This window comes from Protopterus annectens, chromosome 12.part0, assembly GCF_019279795.1.
Source record: "Protopterus annectens isolate FY-2018-M chromosome 12.part0, PAN1.0, whole genome shotgun sequence".
Lineage (NCBI taxonomy): Eukaryota > Metazoa > Chordata > Ceratodontiformes > Protopteridae > Protopterus > Protopterus annectens.
Window position 1 is genome coordinate 364,707,556 of NC_056746.1, and position 22,136 is coordinate 364,729,691.

At 41.1% G+C, this 22,136-nt stretch overlaps 1 protein-coding gene across 4 annotated transcripts in view; it reads left to right on the forward strand.

Moving 5' to 3' along the window:
* Positions 1 to 22,136, forward strand: part of RHBDF1 (rhomboid 5 homolog 1) — a 1,247,410-nt gene that overhangs the window by 174,704 nt on the left and 1,050,570 nt on the right. The window lies entirely within an intron of this gene.

Below are 22,136 nucleotides of genomic sequence, written 5' to 3' on the forward strand. Positions count from 1 at the left end.
AAAGCTCTGACATAAAATTACCTTTAAAACATAGCCTCTTCTTCAAATTCTTTGCATTCCTGAAATAAAATCGGAGTTTGTCTCCAATAAACTTACTTATACCTTCATCAGCCAGTAAGATCGTCCACTTTCTCTTGATAATATAAAAACATCATTCACCTCACTAGAATAAGTGAGACCAATTCTCAGACAACCAGAATTCTGCCTCTTATTCTTCTTACTATGTGGAACATCAGAAAAATAAGGTATCCCTTGTGTTTGATGCAAACCTTTAACTTGCTCTAAACTAAGCATCAATAATCTCTCATGAACCATAGCCCCTCATAAAAAAGTCATTACTAAGTGAAGCATAATCCATACTAAGTGAAGCATAATCCACATTCAACCTATTACTGTATGCAAGTTCAAAGATCTTAAAAACTGCCCTTTCAGTACATTACAAAAGGTATGACTCGGGTGCATGCTGTAAAAAACAAATATTCTGTTATGTTAAGCCAACGCAAAAAGGAATCAAACTTGTCACTAGAACCTTGCCACAAAATAAAAACATCATCAACAAATCTAGTGTAATAGACAATGTTTTCAGAAAATAAATTATCAATGAATATTTGTTCAGTTTCCCAAAAAGCCATCACCATATTGGCATAGCTATTGGCACATGCTGTGCCCAAAACTACGCCTAGTGTCTGCAAGTAAAATTCACCATTAAAAGTAAACACATTATTTTTTAACACTATTTCCAGCAAAATACAAATTAATGAAACTTGGGCATTAGTATAGTCACTGTTGTGGTGTAGAAAAAATTTAACTGTATCTAGGCCATAGCTGTTGGGTATGACCGTAAAACATCCATTGCTACTAATAAAAAGTCTAAATGATCATTCAATCCACTAACAGTTGTATAAAGTTTATTAAGAAAGTGCTCAGTATCACTTATAACAGCTGGTGCACATTTAAGAATAGATTTGAGCTTGTCCTGCACATAAATATAAGTTGTTTCTATTAACCAGCCCTGTCCAGCAGCAGTCAGTCTCATGGGTGGTTCATGGATACTTTTATGAATTTTCGGGAGACCATTAATCATTAATATTATCTGATACCAATGTGTGCTCTCGCCGAGATCCTAAGGGTATTTCTTCTATTATTAGCAGGGTTCAGAGTGAACTCTATGATTTACTGATGACTGGCCTGGTGTCATTTGAACTGTATAATTTTCTATCCATTGATAATCTGGTTGTTATAATTAATTTTGTTTTCTGAAAACATTGTTTGTTACACTAGATTTGTGGATGATGTTTTTAGTTTGTGGCGAGGTTCTAGTGACAAGTTTGATTCCTTTTTGCGTTGGCTTAACACAACAACAGAATTTTTGTTTTTTACTGCTTGCACTTCTAATAGTTCTGTTGATTTTTTTTAGATGTGTGTATTTCATTAGATAGTAATGGGAGTTTGCAAACACAAATGTTTAGGAAGTCATGTTGGAGGAATAGTAAACTGCACAGGACTAGCATGCACCTGAGTCATACCTTTCGTAAAGGAATGCAAAGAATTTGAAGCAGAGGCTATGTTTTAAAAGTAATTTTATGTCAGAGCCTCATGTTAAATATTCAAGAGTTGTTACGCACCCTTGTAGTGGTTGCAAAGCCTGCCACTTCATTTCTGAAGTACCCTACTTTGTTCATCCTGTAACTAATGATCTGATGTTGTCAATGTTCATGTAATCCTTGACTGTGACTGTGGCCATTATTCCAGCACATGCCTTCCAAAACTCTCGAACTAACCTCTACGCATAATGCTGCTCCGCAAATTACCCCAGATCTCATTTGCTTCTTCATAGTGCCAGATGTCTTCTCTCTGAGCACTTGAGCAAAAGCTATTGTTTAAGTAAATTGTAAGTTAAACTCTTTTAATTTTTTCCTTCTGACTTTTATCTCGTATATCTGTGCTACTCGCTCTTCCCTTAGGGTGGCCAAGGTGGTGCAGTGGTTACCGTTACCACCTCACAGCAAGAGGTTCTCTGGTTTGATCCTCGGCGGGGGTGCCTTCGGTGCGGAGTCTGCATGTCCTCCCTGTGGTCGCGTGGGTTTCCTCCCACATCCCAAAGACATGCTGCAGGTGGATTGGACATTCCAAATTGGCCCTAGGTGTGGGGGCATGCATGTATGTGCCTTCTGTGGAAGGTTGGGTGCTGGGCTGGCAACTCAACACCGTAAAACTCCACAGCCAATCATGAGCAGACAGATGATCCACTGTGGCGACCCCTAACCGGGAAAATCCGAAAGAAGAAGACTCTCTCTTCCCTTACAAAGTTCAGCTTGTGTGTACGTGTTGTTTTTCATTTATCTACCGTTAGGTAGTACCATCGCTGGTACTTTTCTCCCTTTACCCTCCCTTTTACCTTTGGGTATTCTTAAATACAATAGCTGGTATTTTCTTCTGACTTGCCTTTACTTAGTATAAAAAAAAAAGAAAAAGCACTTTCCTCTGTCTCGCTTGTTACTATGACTGTCTCTGTGAGAATGTGTGTGAGAGTGTGTGTGTGCATTGTGGCCCTTGTCTTTTTGTAATGGCTGACAAACCCTCCAAAGGTACTTCTGGGTTCAAGAGGAGTCAAAAATGTGACAAGAATATGCCAAATACACTCTTTGTGTATATTGTCTTGGTGCTATCTGTCACAACTTTAGCCACAGAAGTTTGATCGAACATAAAAATAAGGTAGTTTTGAAAGGTTTGCTTAAGTCGGAGTTCATCTTCTTTTTCATTCAAACCTAAGAAAAGAAGTCAGTTGCTTCCGACACCTTCATCGGAAACGCCAACTAAAATTGCCAAGCCTCCCTTGGTGCCAGCAGCTTCTTCAGAAGTAGTGGGCCAAAATGTTCAGTCCGTGGTGCCAGCAGTGCCTTTTTCTGCACCAACTTCTTTGGCACCAAAGTCATCAGTGCTGACGCCAACTAAAGATACTTCATCGGTTCTGACCAAGCATCCAGAACCAAAGTATCCTTCACTCATATTTGTACCACATGGATCCTTTTATGGACTTTCTTCCCAGTGCTTTTTTGAAGACACATCTACCAAAATTTCCATCAGCTTCCTCAGTTCAATCCACCAAGAGTTTGTCCGAATCTGACATTATGATACTGGTGGATCAGCTCCTCATGGCGAGGGGATTCCCCCCTTCCTCAGTTCCTACCAATGTTAGCTCTGGAATCTTACCATCTTCCACACAACTAACTATTCCTCCTTCGACTCCACCTGAGCTTTCGGAGCCCTTGGTACCAATTCTCCCGGCTTCAACCACTTCGGTGATGATCAGGGCCTGTTCTCCAACAGCAATAGCTATCTGAGTTCTTTGGGTCTCTCAGACCCAGAGACCTCCTGAAGTCAAGGCTTTGTTGCCGGTTCCAATGGGTGAGGTTCAACTTCAGTCATTTTAGAGCCATCCATGCCCCTCGATGCATCGGCATATGTACGCTCGACTCTGGCGTCGGCTTCGGAGGTGGTTTCCTTGGTGTGTGGGGTGGGACCACAGTTCCATTAGAGTCTATTTCAGTTCTAGGCTCCCATCCCTCTATGAGGTGCCTTTCTTCCTGGCCATGGAGAGGGCCTTGTCCATGGTGGATAAACAGTCTATGCTATCCCTGTCGGTTCAAACCTCTTCTCCATCCCCTTGATCGGAGCTTCCTCCAGTCTCTTCCCTGGGACAGAGGGCACAAAAGTCTCAGGATCAAACCACATTGGTTTTGTCATCTTTGGAATTTCTCTGGAACAGCCCACCAAAGAGATACCTTTAAAGAGAAAGTGCAAGAGGAAGCACTTGGACTCACCTAAAGAGTCCTTCACAGAAGATACTGATTTCGATAAGGGGGAAGGTTCCCCCTAAGTCACCCCTGAAGATGTTTCCTTCGGTGACATCCTAGAAATTCATAAACAGAGGGTGGCTGGACTACCCCCTAGCCTTCCTTGGAGAAATCGGTATACCTAGAGGCTTTTCATGTTCAGCATTCTACCTCTTGGTTCTCTGCACCTGCCGAAAATTTTATTAAGATGATCACTCAGCAGGCTTGGAAGTAGCCTGACTTTATTGAGCCAATCCCAAGGAGGCCAGACTGTATTCTCTCTGCCCATCAGGATCAACAATATTGGGCCAAAGGAATTGTTTTGGATGCCATGGGGTAGCGGCAGCCACCAAGAAGGAACTTTCCGACAAAAGTCCTACTATTCATCCTCGTAACAAAAAGTCTAGGACAATGGATAGATTTGGGAAGCACATATACGCTTCATCAACCTTCGTTCTCAGGTCCTTGAATTACATGGCACATTTTACGAGACTTCAAAGAGATCTGATTAAAGAGCTATCAGATACTCTTGTGGGAGTGGTTTGAGACAAAGTGACTTCTCATCTTGCCACCCTAGAATCTATCTCCAACTCATCCATGAGGCTAATTGCTCATGCTGAAAAAGGGACGACAAAAGCAGCGGGTTCAGGTGTAGCGATCAGGAGACATGCCTGGATGTGCTTATGTGATTTCACAGAGCCATTTAAGTCTTCTTTCGTCAATGCACCATTTGATGGAACTTCCCTATTTGGTCCCAAGGTTAAAGACACTCTAGCCAGATGTGAGAAAGATGGGAAGACCATTTCTGCCGTGGGCATACCCTTTTCCACTCCTCAGCGGCCTTATTCCAGGAACTAGAGAAGTGGGAGTCTATGGTTCAAAAAGTCCCAAGGACCTTTCCAGGACTCACATAGCAATGATTTCCCCAAGGGCAGAGGGGGAAGTAATAACGGAAGGCGTCACTCAAGAGCAGAAATGGCCTGCAGAATCAGGTTTCCAGGGATTCTTTCCCATGGTAACTCCTATCAGCGCTCCTGAAAGAAGGTCCAATTGCCTTCCTCTGGAGGCAGTCAAGGGATGATTATCCCAGCACCAATCTGCTTGGCTAAGGATAGCAACCGACAAATGAGTGCAGAGGATTATAACCAGAGGTTACGACAACCCCTTTTCAGAAGAACCAAAAAGACTAAAAACAATCCCGGACGTTCCACCCAGTTACAGGGATGTAGCAGTCTTAGAAATTCAAAAAACACTCAACAAAAGAGTCATCCAACCAGTCTCACCGACCAGCGAGGATCCAGGTTTTACTTAAGATTCTCTTTAGTGCCAAAGAAAATGGGGGACTGGAGACCAATTTTGGATCTCAGTCAGTTGAACAAATCTGTTCAGCAAACCAAATTCTAGTTGGTCTCAGTTCAGTCTATACTTCCGTTCTTGGAAAAAGATGATTGGATGTGCTCAACAGATCTTCAGGATGCGTATTACTGTATAAAAATGGACAAGCACTTCCAGAAGATACCTGCGCTTCTGGCTAGGAGCCAGTCACTGTCAGTTCAGGGCCCAGCCCTTTGGTCTCACCACAGCCCCCAGGGTGTTCATTGAATGCATAGCTGTGGTTGCAGCTCACCTCAGACTGCTAGGATTCCAGGTGTTTCCATATCTAGATGACTGTCTCCTTACCGCTCACATCAGGTGTCAACTTGTAAAGGCATGAGATTATACTCTTCACCTTTGCTCTGGCTTAGGAATCACTATAAACCATGAAAAATCCTATTTAGAACCTTCCCAACAACTGGAATTCATTGGAGCTATGCTCAATACAGTCACTGGCATCACGTTTCTTCTCCTAGAAAGACTTCAAAGAATCAGATCACAAGTCATCCAGATCGTTCGCAGCAAGAAAGTGAAGGTGAGATGGCAGCCTCTGTCATTCTAGTTCCCCTGGCCAGATAGCACATGCAAATTCTTCAGTGGCTTCTTATTAGTGGTCCTTATTGAATCAACCAATGTCCCATTGTGATCACCAATCGATGCAAGGAAGACTACGTTGGTAGCTTCACTCTAACATAATATTGTCAGGCCGTCCCTTTGTCCCTCCTCAACCCCAAGCCATAGTGACCATCCCAGATAGGGGGGCATTATCTTGAAAGACAATCCAAGGCACTTGTCCCCAGATGGAAGCCAATTTGCATATAAATGTTCTAGAGATGAGGGCAGTGCTATTAGCGTTACAGGCATTTCAAGACATCCTCCCCTTGGAAACGATTGCAATTCAAACAGACAATATGTCTGTAGTCTGGTATATCAGCAAGCAAGGGGGAACCAGATCTAACCCTCATTTTCGAGAAATGCTCAGGGTTTCGCAATGGGCAGTTTTTCCAACCACTTTCTAGTGGCAGCACACATTCTGGGGAGCATCAACATGATTGCAAACAAGCTGAGCAGATCCATAATAATGCCTCATGAGTGATCTCTCAGTCCAGTAGTGGCAGAAAAGATATTCCTTTTTTGGGGCCAGCCTTGCTGCAACCTTTTTGCCTCCCCTCTGAACAACTAGTGCAGTAGTTACTTTGCCCCCCCCACCAGCGGAGTCCCCAGAGATGTGCTCCTGCACGATTGGCCCCCGGTCTTTTGTATGCCTTCCCTCTGGTTCCCCTAATATGCCAATTTCTAAAGAAAGCCAACAGGTCAAAGAACAAGATAATCCTCATTGCCCCATTCTGGCCTTGACAGATCTGGTTTCCCTTCCTTTGGCCTAATCTACTTCAGAAACCCTGGATACTGGACCCAGCTCCAGACCTATTGTCCCAACCAGAGTGACTGGTTCATCCAAATCTGCAGCATCTCAAGCTCATAACATGGCTTCTCCAGTTCCCATGATTGCCAGGCATCCCTTTCTCACCTCCCTGGTCCAAAGCATAATTCTGGCCCACCACAAACCTTCTACAAGAAAAGTATACCATGACAAGTGGCTAAAGTTTGCCAAGTGGTCACTAGACTATAATCTTGACCCATATTCAGTGCCTGTTGATAAAGTTCTACATTTTTTGGCTTCACTAGTTGAGGCAGGTGCATCAGCCTCCACTATTCGTGTGCACTTTGCTACAATATCTAACTTCTGTGTTGGTTTAAACGGCTCGTCCCTTATGTCACATAAACTTTGCAAAGCCTTCTTGAAAGGGAACTTAATGCTCAGACCTCCATTCAAGGAACTCTCTGCACCGTGGGATTTGAATTTGGTACTTCTGCACCATGGGATTTGAATTTGGTACTTCAGTCACTTGCCTGTCAACCCTTTGAACCTTCAGCAACTTGTGACTTGAAATTCTTGTCCTGGAAAATTTTATTTTGGTAGCTATTACTTTTGCCAGAAGAATATCTGAATTACAGGTGTTATCCTGCTTACCTTTTCTTTCATAAGGACAGGGTCTCCTTCCAGACTAACCCCTCCTTCATACCAATGGTTGTTTCTGAGGCAAATGTCAATCAGACTTTATAACTCCCAGTCTTTTTTCCCAGTTTTTCCAGTAAATGGGAGTACTGTCTGCACTTGCTGGATGTGCACAGGCAATTGCATTTTTATCTTCATAGAACAAAGGAAATCAGAAAATCTGACCAACTATTTCTTTCCTTTTCTTCAACCAATTTAAGATCCCCAGTATCTAAAGTTACTCTGGCTAAATGGCTTAGAGACTGCATCACCTTTGTTTGCAACAGGAAAGGACTCCACTCACCAGGTCCTGTTAGGGCCCATTCAACTACAGCAGCAATAGCAGCATTTGCAGTTTTTCATGCAAGAGCTTCTTTAGATGATATCTGTGCTGCGGCAACATGGGCATCTCCTCATACCTTTATTATGCATTACAAACTGGACTTGGTCTCTAGAGGACATGCATCATTTGGCTCAATGGTGCTCAGGAATATTCTTCCATGAGACCTCCCAAGATTCAGGTACCTTGGGACTTTGTCCCACAGTCAAGGATTTCGTAAAGATTGACAACATCAGATAAAGAAGTTATGTCTTACAATAACGTTTCATCTGTGTTATCGATCTTCAATAATCCTTGGCATTCCTTGCCTCCTTCCCCTGCCCTAAGAACACTTGGTGGAGCAAATCTTTCCAAAGTTTGGCTTTCAGTGTAAAGTGTCAGATAAGGCCTTTGATCTGTTATTCTTCTCTGTCTCTATTGTTTGCCAACTCGATTTGAGGTAATTTGGGGAGGAGCATTATGGTTAGGCTTTAGTTCGAGGGTTTTGGAAACCGCGAGCTGGAATAACGTCTAAGTTGGTTCCAAAGCTTGGAGCAGAGCCCACAGTCAAGGATTAGTGAAGATCATCAACACAGATGGAACGTTATGGTAAGACATAACATCTTTTTAGGTATGATTTTAAGTTTTATGCAGACTGTAGAAGTATAAACCTGATGTATTTAGCGACCTGCACAGTTTGTCCCAGTTTTTATGTAGGGATGATGACTCGTAGTTTGAGAGAAAGGGTGTTGTAGCATTTAGGAAACATCAGGAGGAAAGTCAGTATGAATGCTTTATATAAGCATTTTAATTTGCATTCTGTCAAACATTTTCTCTTTAAAGTGGCTCAATTAACTACTAAAAATATTAGAGGTGGGGATTTCCTTAATACAATTGGGGCTAATGAACTTAAATGGATTTTAACTTTGCAAGCAGATAGGCATTATAGTTGAATGAAAACACATCATTAGAACCTTATTTAGAAGGACGCAAGATTAAACCTTGATTTGTTACCATAATATTTAATAGGATTTGATGTCAGCTGTTTTTATTGTGAATTCTGATTGGATGTTTTCAGTTTTTAGATTGCGTTTAAGTTGTTCCTTGCTTTGTTTGAGTTAATCTGAAGAAGTGCTTATGCAAGAAAGTGCTTAGTTTGTATTTAGTAAATAATAACTTGTTTTAGCTGTGCTGGTCTTTCCTTTTTACTTTTGCTTTGTGTTTTTTGTCGGAAGACCTTGGGTTACGATGGAATTTATCATTTTTTGTGTGTTATATAGTATTCCCAAACCTGACCCATCAGATGTAGCGTTAGTTGATCTCCCATGCAACTAAGCACTTAATTCCAATCCAACTCTTTCTGATAAGAATGCAAAAATTATTGATAGGTTTGGGAAAAGCTGTCTACTGCTGCAACTTGATTTTTCAAAATTTTGAGTTGTCAGGCTCATAGGTTAAAGTTGTTCTGACAAACTGTGAAAGTATAAGGAATGTTTTATATGCAGTTTCTTCTTGTGAAGAAAAATCTGCTTTAAATAACTTAGTTTCTTCTATTGCTCAAGTCACTACTCATTGTTTGTAGTGTGTGAATAACTTGATGCTTCTTCCAGGGGTGTGGCCACTGGCATTGTTTTAAGGAGGTTTGCATGGCTGCATTCCCAGAACCTCCCAGATGATGTTAAACATGAGATTTAAAATTCTCCCTTGGATAGAAATTTAGCATTTGGTCCCTCTGCTGCAGAGGTAATTAAAAAGTCTGATGAAAGGGGCAAGCTAATCCAGGGAATCTCTAACATTTTTCAGCCCTTCTTTTTCAAATTGTTTAGGGGATTTTCTTTCTCTTCATCCAGTTTTAGCAAAAAGCTGAATAAACATTCTCAACAGAATTTGTGTTAACTGACATTTGAGAAGTAGCAGCAAGGGAGTTCCACAAAGAAGTCTGAAACCTCAAAAAGCCAAGGACAGTCCAACAAGTCTGAATCACTGTTTAGAAGACCTTGTGACCCCCTCCCACCCCAGCCCCTTTTCTCTTCCAGACAGTCTGAATAGCCATTTTTCTCTTTGGCAACAAATTGTTTCAGACAAATGGGTTTTAAAAATCATTTGTCAGGGTTACAGATGGCAGAGGGAGGAACTTGCTCCTTTCTTGGAGGTCATTCCTCACCCAGACTGGTTTGTTTCCAGCTGTTCTTCATCAAATTATGTTTCAAGGAGTGGTAGAACCAGTTTCTCCTTCCCAGTTGGGAAAGAGTTTTTTTTTTCAATAATTTTAATAGTGCCAAAGAACGAGAATTCTTGGGAGACCAGTTCTGGGTTTTTCTTTCCTAAACCTGTTTCTGATAGTGCTCAAATATGGATGAGAGATCTCTTGCACAAGCTGGAATTCCAAGAGAACATTTAAAAGTGTTTAACTCCCTCATACAGGATTGCGTTCCTGGGATGTTAACTAGACAGCCCAGTTCAAAGAGGATTTCTTCCACAGGAAAAAATAATCTTTATTTAGACCAATTTCTAAGGTTTTCCACTTAGACTTTCGTCACTGCGAATGAATACCTCAGAATTATGCATCTCACAGCATCTGTGATTCTCAAGATATCCCTGATAAGACTCAACACGAGAAAGATAGAGTGGTATCTGAAATATATTTGGTCCCAGCATCAACACCCTTTACCTTTTTAGATACCAATGCTGGGGTTTGTCAGAAGAGAAATCTTTTGGTGGAGACAGTAGATATCATTAAATCCAGGTCACCCCTTCTCCCTCCCTGCTGCAAAGCAGTCACCACAGACATATTGGAATTTGCTAGAGGGGCAGTTTCAGGAGGGATAAAAGTGCAGGGGGTATGGGACAACAAGGACAGACCCAAACAGATAAATATGATAATAGTCCTTATCAAGGCGCTCAGCTTTCTGAACCATTTTTGGTCCCTGGGACCTTTTCAAGTTGTTACAGAGAATACCACAGTCATGTGATACATCTTCAAGGAGGCGGGACCAGGTTGTACCCCCTTTGCAGACTAGCCGTGTTAGCTTACGATATATCTCCATAGAACAATCTCACTCTACAGGTATCCTACATTCGGTTAAAGCAAAACTGTGTGGCAAGCAAGCTGAGCAGCACCAGGACAGACCTTCACAAATGGAAACTAGATTTGGGAGTCTTCCAAGATTTGATCCATCTGTGTGGAGTTCCTCAAGTAGATCTGTTTGCCTTCTGTCTGAATAATCAACTGACAAGATCCTTTTCCAGGACTCCATGCGAGAAGGCTTGTAATACAGATGTCTTTGCTTTTCATTGGACAGGAATGTACCTCTATGCCTTTCTACTCTTTCCACTAATATCCACGGTACTTCTGAAAATTCAGAAGGAATCCCCATAGGTCATTGTGGTGACTCCATTTTGGCCTAGGCAACCGTTGTTCTCCATTATTTTGGAAAAGGTCAGGGGCAATTACCACAAGTTTCCTCACAGACTGTACAGACTGGTTCTACTCACACAAGAACAGGGGTGTTTGATACACCCTAACATCAGTGAACTTCATTTGATTGCTTGGATGATAGGGTCTGATTCCTCTGTCATGGTTCATTTATCAACCATTTCAGCTTTTCTGTCCATGGATCCTCATATTTCAGTGCAGTCTCATGTCAAAATGTTCATGAAAGGGGTTTAGGATCTTAATTTTGTGTTAGAGAAGCTAACACTTACTCTATTTGAACTGGCTTATCTGGCTGACTTGAGGTTCTTAACATGGAAAATAGCTTTACTGATTGCTCTGACCTCTGCAAAAAGGGTATCTGAGTTGCAAGCTCTTAATGGTGAGTGAACACTACCTCATTTTCCATATGGAAAGGGCTTCTTTGAAAACTAATTATTCTTTTATACCTAAAGTGGTATCTGAGTTTACTTTAAGCTAGACTATCAATCACTCCATTTTCTTTCCTGAACCCAAAAACGAGGGAGAAAGGATACTGCGTACCTTGGATGTCCACAGACAGCTCCGATACTATCTTGACAAAAGTAAATCTTTTAGATATTTGGATCAGTTGTTCATTTTTTGTGAAGGTAAGAAGAAGGGAAAACCTGTGTCAAAACAGGCTATTTTTAAGTGGTTATTCTCACCATGATAAATCTATTCCAGGCAGGGTCGAGGTCCACTCTACCAGTACCTTGGCTTCATCTATGGCTTTTTGGAAAGGGATGGAATCTTGAAGTACTCTAATAGCTGCTAAGTGGTCCACTGTACATACTTTACGAAGCACTATAAGCTTGATTCCTTCTGTAGGTCTAGATCAAGCTTTACTAGGAATTTTTCTCCAGGGGCTGTTGTATCACAAGCTTGATGAACATGTCTTGCTTCAGACTTATTAACAGTAAAGTGAATTTGCACTGCCTTTTGGTTTTGTCTGTTTATAGGTAAGCCCGGTACTCTTTACCATTTTTACTCAGTTATACTATACTGGACTATATGAAGAGAGACATGGTTGAGCTCTCTGAGTATGTGTCCCAGACAGGTATGTCCCTAGCCTTGAGCACCATACTACCCTCACCTAGAATGATGGCACAATATAAACAAAAAATGATTGATTTCAATAATTGCCTCAGTTTTTAGTGTCATTCAAAGGGGATCTAGTTCCTGTCAGCCTGGGAAGCCATGGTCGACAAACCTCGCTGCTTTGCCAGAGGCAATTTGCACCTAGCACCTCTAGGCTGCTGGCAAAGGCTCTTGCCTCCTCCATAGTGCCTTTTTTGGGCAAGGCCTCAGAAACATTACTGAAGTGAAATTAACCAATTAGAATAAAATAGGGGTCATGATGCTAAATACTAGGAGTTTAAACCAAAAACTGCACTCCCTGGAAGCACTTTTATCACTAGAAAATAAAGATGACTGTGTAGTCACAGAAACCTGGTTCAAGGCCTCAGAGAGTACCCCTGCCTTGCAAGGCTACAATGCCCTTCACACCTTTAGACCACAAAATGAATGTGTGAAAACAAAAGGAGGTGGTGTTTCAATCTATATTAGACATAAATTTACCTCCTGTCTGGTTAGACTGGACAACTCCACCAAGTTACTCCAGATCTAGGTTACAGTGATTAAGACCCCCATTCAAGTCACAGCCAGTTATAGATCCCCCACCATGGCTCACAACACCCATGAAGCCTACTTGACAAAAGTGGAGACAATCCAGATTTTACCAAGTACACTGCTTATGGGGGATTTCAATTATCCCACCATCAACTGGAAAACCTACGCGAGCCCTAACTCGCTAGCGCAAAAGTTCCTTGACTTTGTTAATTCAAATGCCGTGGAATAAATTGTCCATACCCCGACAAGGGGAACAAACATTCTGAATCTGGTCATCAGCAACATATCAAACAGATGCACTGCTGCAACCGTTGGACCCTCATTAGTTAAAACTGACTAAAAATCATTCACCTTCAAGCTGGCACTAACACCAGAACTCACAAAGGATGAAATCAGACTAAAAAACGTCACCAAGGCAAACTATACCCTCCTAGGTGAAGGTATAAATGCATTCTAAGCCCCACCCCAAGCTGGAAGTGGTAACTATGCTGAAGCTTACAGTAAAGCCCTGTATAATTACTTGCATAAGTGTATAAACTTGACCGTACCAGAAAAAATGAAAGCAAGAGCCCCAAGTAAAAACAAGCTGCCATGATGAACATCCAGCAGCAACAAACTTTACAATAAATAGAAAAGGCTGCTGTCCAAGAAAACAAAGGCAAGGCCCAACAATGGAAAAGCACGCTCCTCAGCCCTAACAGGCGTTTTAAGACAACTTGTCAAATCCTCAAAGGGCTCCTTTGAGAGAAACTCAGTAAGTTAAGCCAAGGATAACCATAAGGCCTTTTACAGCTACGTACATAACCTAAAGGGTAGGACCCAAGCATCTGCAGAACTAGTGGCTAACGGTATTACACACACTGACCTCACAGAGATAGCAAACCTGCTAGCCAATAGGTTGGCAAACATTTCACTACCTTATGCCCTCCTAACTTACAACATACCTTCCCCCAAACATCCCCCACCCTACATATCTGAAGAGCAGGTCCTCAAAGCCTTTTCCAAGGTAAAAAATCATAGCCTGTATGGGACCAGACAACATCCCAGGCTGTCTTCTAAACAGGCTAAAACATGAACTAGCATCTTCACTAAGTACCCTTTTCAATTATAGCCTAACCACAGGCTTTCTTCCTGTGGAATGAAAAACAGCAACAGTTATTTCCTTTCGCAAAGGTGGCCTAGTAACGTACCTGGAGAATTACAGACCTATAAGCCTGACCAGTCTCATCTGTAAGATATTGGAACATATCATTATGGACCTCATAATAAAAGACATAGATGACCTCCAAACTCTGGATCCTACCCAGTTTGGCTTTGTAAAGGGCAGATCCTACCTGTTAAATCTGGTGGATTTCTTTGAAAATGTGACTAATGCCATTGATGAGGGCACATCTGTGCAGACAGCATACCTTTACCTGGCAAAGGCTTCTGACACAGTCCCGCATTCAGGTATTACCAATAAACGTAACAAACTGAATGTAAACCCCTTTGTTGTAAGATGGGTTGTCAAATGGCTCACAAAGCAGACACATACTATCAAAGTGGGTGAGTATATGGGAGGAATACATAAATCCAGGGAAGTTACGTGACTGATAACTGCGAAAAACATACTACTCATTTGTTTTTAGCGCTAGAAAATAATAGTTATAATAAAATGTGTTGGTAGTACATTAGTAAAAGTCTAAAATTGAAAACGCTTCAAAAAGAGAAATATTGCAGTCATCAACGAACAGTATGTTTCTGAGTCAAAAAAATATCTGTGAATGACTTCCATATCCACCTAAAGGCAAATCTGTGTGTGGTCACTGCATGCATGCAAAGCATACTGATACGACTATTCCTTCTTGAAGTGGAAAATGATACTAAATCAAATATTTTACAAATCACAAAATGGAAGAGGCATTTTTATTATTGTGCCTGTGTTACTACAGAGGGGAAATTAAATAAACTTTAAGAAGTAAAGCTGAGGGAAAGCCTGTGGCTCAGGCTAGTAACAAAACAAAGTCTCAGCTTCTTAAAGAGGCAAGTCAGGATACAGCAGCAGATTTCAAGTTTTTTTTTTTAATTAAGATATGAAAGGGTGTTGTTGGTTATTCAGCAGAAATTGTAAAATGAAATGGTCTTTGTTGTGAAGCTGTTTAAGTTAGTGCTGTTACCACAGTTCAAAGAAACAATGGTATCATATTACTTTGTTAAGGGCCTTAGGAGTAGTTGATTGTGGAGTATCTGGTGACAGTGAATCTACCTCAGTCTGGGCAGAAGGGGCATAGCTAGTAAACCTGTGCCAGCCTTGTGTGTGTGTGTGTGTGTGTGTGTGTGTGTGTGTGTGTGTGTGTGTGTGTGTGTGTGTGTGTGTGTGTGTGTGTGTGTGCAAATCAAATCTCTCAGTGTATGTGTCAGCTGCTTGGGGCAGGGACACGCAGCACTTGGTCTACAGAGAGGGTGCTGGAAGATTTGGCTTGGACGCTCGGCTGAGCACCTAACCCCACAGCTCTACCAGTGGAGAGTCTTATTGGGGAGCTGGAGAGAGACAGTTATAGAGAAATTCAAACCCCAGACTCCGGGGCTGTGTGTGCTCCCTGTGTGCTCTTAAGGGAAATTGTACTTGATGCAGAGAGGTCTGCATCTGGAAATATTGAGTGTATCCATTTGTATCCCAAGTGCATGTCCCTCTCCAGTGTCAGTGGTGAGGATTCAGGCTCCTTGATTACTGGCCCTGCTTGGGGACAACACATATTGGTAGCCATCACATATTGGTAGCAGTGGTGGGCATCACACAGTCTATAGGTTATTCTGACTTATTTCAGCCACCTTTATGATATGGATCTTAATTATTCCACAGTCAAGGTACATGCCTCAAACATCAGTACACAGCATGACCTTGTGAAGGGCAGGGCCATGGCCCAGATCTAGTTGGTCAAGCTGTTGCTTAAAAAGGGTTCTTCACCCATCTTTGAAGATCTTTTCTACTCCTTGGCATTTAAACTTCAAGACTGGATAGGCTAACCTGTCTTGTACTCAAACCAGTTGGTTCAGTGGTTCTGAAATTTATCTCTCTCTGAAGACAGTTTTTTTGTGGCCATCATTCTTGCAAGTTCTCTAAATTGCAGGCCCTTATCAGAACAGAATCTTCTTTGGTTGTTCACAAAGACTGTGTGCTTTTTTGACTGACCCATATTGTTTTCCAATGAAATACCAGAACAGGTTATTTTCTTGTTTAGGAATGGGGCAGAATGCGTAAGTGTGTGTCGGGGGGTAGAGATCTTCATAATGTGAAGGCTGACTTGTCAGCTCACATTTTACTTGAAAGGGGTAAGCTAGTTCAGGAACATGGACCAGTCCTTTGGCTCTTTTGTTTCAGATAAAGTGGAGCTGGTACTGGCAAAGTAAAAACTGCCCAAATAGATTGCTAACTGCATTGTGTTTTGCAGTCAGGTGGTAAATTGCCCACTGGAAAATGCTGTGTCTACACAATACTGTACCAAAACACATCCAGATGTTCATCATATTGATCACTGCTGCAGTAGCTTTAGCTATATGTGTTATATTCTGCCAAGGATATAACAGCCAGCCAGCTTCCAAAGCTTCAAGGCACCTTCTGCTCACCCAAAGTTTAAGACAGCTTGAGTTGTGCTTACTAAAAGACAAGTTTGGGTGCCAAACCTGTCAGAGATTTACAGCTGCTGAAAAGTATGCTCCTTTAAGGCTTTTGAGGATCAGGTCAGCTTGATGCTGTTCCTTTGCTGGGCAGATAAGTTCCCTTTGGGGGAAAAAAGTTCCATTTTCTAAATATTTTTTGTGTTTTATCACATTCCTTGTCAGGAAAGTTATTTTAAAGCTAGAAGTTCTGTGTTTTAACAGGCTTCATGAGACTGTATTGTACTTTTAATCGAGAGCAGTCTTTTTTTTCTTGTCAGTTTACAAGTTGTACAAAGTAACTGAAAAAAAAATTTCTGTGGAGAAATTGTGTTTATTTTAATTTTGGGGGCTGACAAAATATTGTAAAGTTCTTTTTCTTGTGTTTTTCTGTGAAAAAGTGATCTTTAAAAAAATGTAGTTTTTACCAGACTTTTGCTGCTTGACATCTTCCCTAGGAATGGGCACCATTTTCATCTTGACCATGGAACAAATTACTCATCCCATGGTTGGTCCTTCTTCCAGCTACAAGAAGAAAAGTTGAGCAAACACCCTTTGCCACAACACCAGACTAGCATTTTGCCTCAGTCTAGGTAGGTGACTCTGCTGTGGCCATTTTTTATACCTCAGACCACTCATATTTTTACCATGGATCCCTGTGGGGTAGCACTTACAGTGACTATGGACCAGCCACATCTTCTGCAGCTGTTGGGAATTCCCTCATTCGGCAAGGAAAAGCCACTGTTGTTCGTCCGGGGAGAGGGCACAGGAAGATATCCTTGTTGTGTTATAATGCTGTGCCCAACCCTTGGGAAGCTACTGCTACCAATAATAACACAGTTGGCCCCATTTTTTCATGTAAAAAAGAAATAGAAATCTAAGCATGTGTCTACTTTTCCTCATATTTCTTTAGACAGGAGTAGTTTACTGAGTCAGGCTCAGGGTTTGATCCTTTTTGTAAAAGTAGCTTCCAGTAAAGAAAAAAGGATACCACTTTTCCTGAAGAGATTCAAGATTCTGAATATGAACAGAAAGATTAAAGGGCAGGTACATGATTTTCTTCTCAGATTTCTGATTCAGACTCTGAGGAGAGCTCAGTTTCTCATTCTTCCTATGGGGATTTCTCTTTCTCTAGGACTATTGCTAGAATGTGCCAGTGTTTTTAATGGGAGAACACTGATGCTTTACATTCACTCGGAAGATTCTATGAGTTGTTACAGAAGGAATTTCCAGAACCTACACCTATTCCTCCTGTTCGGTATGCTTTAGAAAATGTGTGTGTGTTACTGACCTGTTCAAGGCACTTGGATGTCTGAATCATCTTTGGTCCCCAGGCCCCTTTGAGTTGTTGCAGACAATTCCTCATCCATGTGTTACATCAACAAAGAGAGGGTAACCAGGTTATAACCCCCCCCCCCTTGCAGACTAGTCATGTTAGTGTGGGATACAGTTTCACAGCACAATCTCACTTTAATGGCATCCTATATTCCGTCAGGGCAAAATTGTGTAACAGGCAAAATGAGCAGGACCAGGGCAGATCTTAACTAAGATTTGATCCATCTGTGGGGAGTTACTCAAATAGACCTCCTTGCCTCCTCTCTAAACAATCAACTGACATGATTCTGTTCCAGGACTCCTTGCAAGAAGGCCTTTTCTTTTCCTTGGTCAAAAATGTTCTTATATGTTTTTCTATCCTTTCCATTAATGTCCGGGTTACTTCAGAAGATTAAAAGGGATCCCCAAGATCATTGTGGTGAGCCCCTTCTGGCTCAGGCAACCATGGTTCTCCCTTCTTTTGGAAATGGCCAAAGGCAGTTACTACAAGCTTCCTCACAGACTGGACCTACTCACACAAACACAAGAGTGTTTGATACACCCTGACATCAATCAACTTCATTTGATTGCCTGCATGATAGGATCTACATTTCTTTTAGGCACCTGTTTTCTAAGGATGTGCAGCAGGCTCTAATGGAAGCAAGAAAGCCTGCTAGTAGAAAATCAGATATTAACAAATGGAAAAGGTATTCTATTTGGTGCCGACAACATAACCATCACCCTGGGCTAGTTATTCTCTGGTTTTACAATGTTTGTGTGAGTGACTATCATATAGCCTTTCTTATTCCTTTACCAAGGTTCATTCACCAGCCAATTCAGCATGTCTGCCCATGGATCCTCCTGTTTCAGTGCAGTCCATGTCAAAATGTTTTTGAAAGGGGTTTTGCACATTAAGCTTTCAAGTAAAGTGGCGGACCCTTCATGGGATCTTAATTTTTATGTTAGAGAAGCTAACACTTGCTCCATTTGATCTGGCTAATCTGGCTGACTTGAGGTCCTTAACATGGAAAACACTTTTACTGACTGCTCAGATCTCTGCAAGAAGAGTATCTGAGTTGCAGGCTTTTATGGTGAATGAACCCTGTCTAGTTTTCCATGGGACCAGTGTTTCTTGGAGAATAATCCTCCTTTAATGCTTAAAGTAGTACCTGATTTTACTTTAGGCCAAGCTGTCTATCTCTCCATTTTCTTTCCTGATCCTAAAATTGAGGGAGAATGGATACTCCATACCTTGGATGCCCACAGACAACTCCGGTACTAATCTTTCAGCTCTTTGGATCAAAGTGTTCATTTCTTGTGAAGGTAAGAAGGGGCAACCTGTGTAAAAACAGAGTATTTCCAAATGGTTGTCTAATGCTGTTATCTTTTCTTATATTCACCATAACACAAATATTCTGGGTGGTGTCAAGGCCCACTCTACCAGGGCCTTGGCTTCATCTTTTGCTTTTTGAAAAAGGGTTGGATTCTAGAAGTATTCTACAAGCTGCTACTTTCTCCTCTGTAAATACTTTTACAAAGCACTATAAGCTTGATTTTTTTCCCGTAGATCCAGGTCAGGCTTTAATAGGACCAGTCTCCAGGACTCTTCTACTTCTATCTCCCAAATGTAGTAAGCTAGGGGAATCTACCCGTATAGCTAAGGCTACTGCAGCAGTGATCAAAATGATGACCATAGTACAGCTGTATAAGTAAACGTACCGTAAGAGTAGAGATTAGAATAATCGCTACTGTAGTAGCCACTCCCACCACCCCCCCTTGTTTTGTGCTTTGTTTTTTATGCCAGGGTATGGATATTTATTTCTTGCTGTTCCCAGTATTGTCCTTTCAGGGCATAGCCTCCCTGTCTCTGTTGGCGGAAAAGTTCTGAAAGTCTTGACAACCACAACTGTCTTTTAGTCAGCTCAGCTCAAGTTGCTTGAAGGTTTGGGCTCAAATGGAAGATTCCATGAAGCCTTGGAAGCAAGCTGGCTGTCTTATCCTTGGCAGGATATAACCGGTATAGTTAAGACTACTGCGGTAGTGATCATTCAAACATCTACTGTTAACATTGTTTACTTACACGACTGTACTTTCCAGTGCTTGCTTCAAGTATGTCTCCATTTTGCAAATTTATTCCAAAGCTACTTGATCATTGGTTCATACCTTCACCAAGCATTATTGAGTCATGATTTCAGGAGCTGGGTCTTCTTTGACACTTAAGTGCTCCAAGAGTCAGCATTCAAACTCCATGCCTTTTGGTCATCCTTCATCTGTGACATCCCAGTGGGGTTTTAATTTTACTGCATGAGATTCTTCCTACTAGTTACCCAATAGAGAAGCCCTCTAAGACCAGGTATATAATCACTGTATCACTTATCTGCAAGGCCTTTGGCAGTGGATGTTTTATTATCTTTTCCCTATCTCCCTGGGTCTGGATAATCTCTCTGTCCAGCTTCTGTTAATTGATTTTCTTATAGGACTGACAAGTATAATTTGGAGCATTTCTCCCCGGGCCTCCGCTGAAAACAGGACCTGTGGAACCTAGTCGGTCGGGTCACAAACAAATAATAAATAATAAATAAGTATATAGTTTTATATTCCTGTGTTTTATTTATCTATCGTTTAGGCTGTGCTTACTCAGTGTATGATGGTCTAAATAGGTAGTGTAGGGGCTTTGGATTAGTATTGAACTAGGTTACACAGTGACTGGATGTGCCATAGTAGCCTGATGAATGGGCAGCCTTGCTCATAGCAATGAGAGTGAATTCAAACTGTACTGAATTTTGAATATCACAAGAGAAAATTGTAATCGTTATGTACATGAAAAGGACTCTCTGCAGGTCAAATTAAATGTTTAGGGGTGTGTGTGTGTGTGTGTGTGTGTGTGTGTGTGTGTGTGTGTGTATGTGTGTGTGTATGTGTATATATATGTATATATATATATATATATATATATATATATATATATATAGATAGATATATATATAGATATATATATATATATATATATAGATATATATATATATATAGATATATATATAAACAAGATTGGTACAAGCTATTTGTAAATCCTCAGAACTATGAGTATAACAAAGAACTATATCTAGTTAAAAATGGGATGTGATGGTAGTTGTATGATTAATCATTTTTAGAATTGTATGACAGGGATTTTATTGTAGTTGCTTCATTTGGAGGATGGCTTACATGTACCATGAAATGCATTCTCACAGTTTATAGTTAACACAAATCAAAGAAAGTGAGTGAAGCATACATAAATACCATTACAGAGACACTATAAGAGGGTAGTAACTAGCAACACTGTCATTTCAAATGAAGTGATAGTGTTTAGGCTTTGTCATCTTATGGGGCTAATCTACCTTGTGGCAAAAGAACAACAGACTGAGACAATCCTGTCAGTATGGCAGCCCCCATCAAGGCATAACAGATGATAAAATTATATTAACCACTAGTATATGCATCCTCAGTTTCTGTGTGGACTTGTCTATTAAAGTACAACAAAGAGGTTTGCTGCTTGCAGTATTAAAGGGAGAAGAGAAGGTAAATTTGGAGACAGTGTAACGGGCTTTTATGTTAAACATACTGTAAACTGCAAAGGCAATAAAGTAAGAAATGCAGATTTAGGATTTAAATGCCAATATGCATTTTCCCATCTACGTCTTTGTATGTTTCAAAGTCTTAATGGTGAAAGCAACACTGGATGCACACATGCATTTTAATAGTATAAATTATGCTGAATAAATATTTGATATTATAAGAAGTTAAAATGGGTAGGAACTTGCTCGTACTCAGATTCAGTTCCTCTTGCCCCTTTGTCCATTGAACAATGTTAGAGTTACTTCCTACAAAAGACAGTTCTGCGTTATTCAGATGTAAACTTTAGACAGTCACTATCTCAGCAGTTCTAGTGTAATCAGCAGTTACAAATGCTGACAGCGGTACAGTCAGTTTGTTTTGGAACAGAACTGCTGCACGTCATTCTCTGAGGTAAAGTGATTCTTTTTAAATGTTGCTGTAGCTGAGTGCTGGATGTGTGATGCATTATTAGTTTGGAAACGAGAGCTGGTTATCATTATGTTTGGTAATAGTCGCACAAGGGCCGGGTATCTAGTGTTTGGTAATAGTGGAACAACGGCTGGGTAATTACCTGTGTTTGTTAATAGTCACACAAAGGCTGTGTATCTATCTGTGTTTGGTAACAGTGACACAGGGGCTGAGTATTAGTATGTGCTTGGTAATAGCAGTAAAAGGGCTGGGTAGCTACCTGTGTATGGTAACAGTCACACAAGGGCTGGGTATCTATCTGTGTTTGGTAACAGTCACACAAGGGCTGGGGATCTATCTGTGTTTGGTAGTAGTAACACAAGGACTGGGTATTTACCTGTGTTTGGTAGTAGTCACACAAAGGCCGTGTATCTATCGATGTTTGGTAATAGTGGCACAGGAGCTGAGTATCTATCTGTGTTTGGTAATAGAGACACAAGGGCTAGGTATCTACCC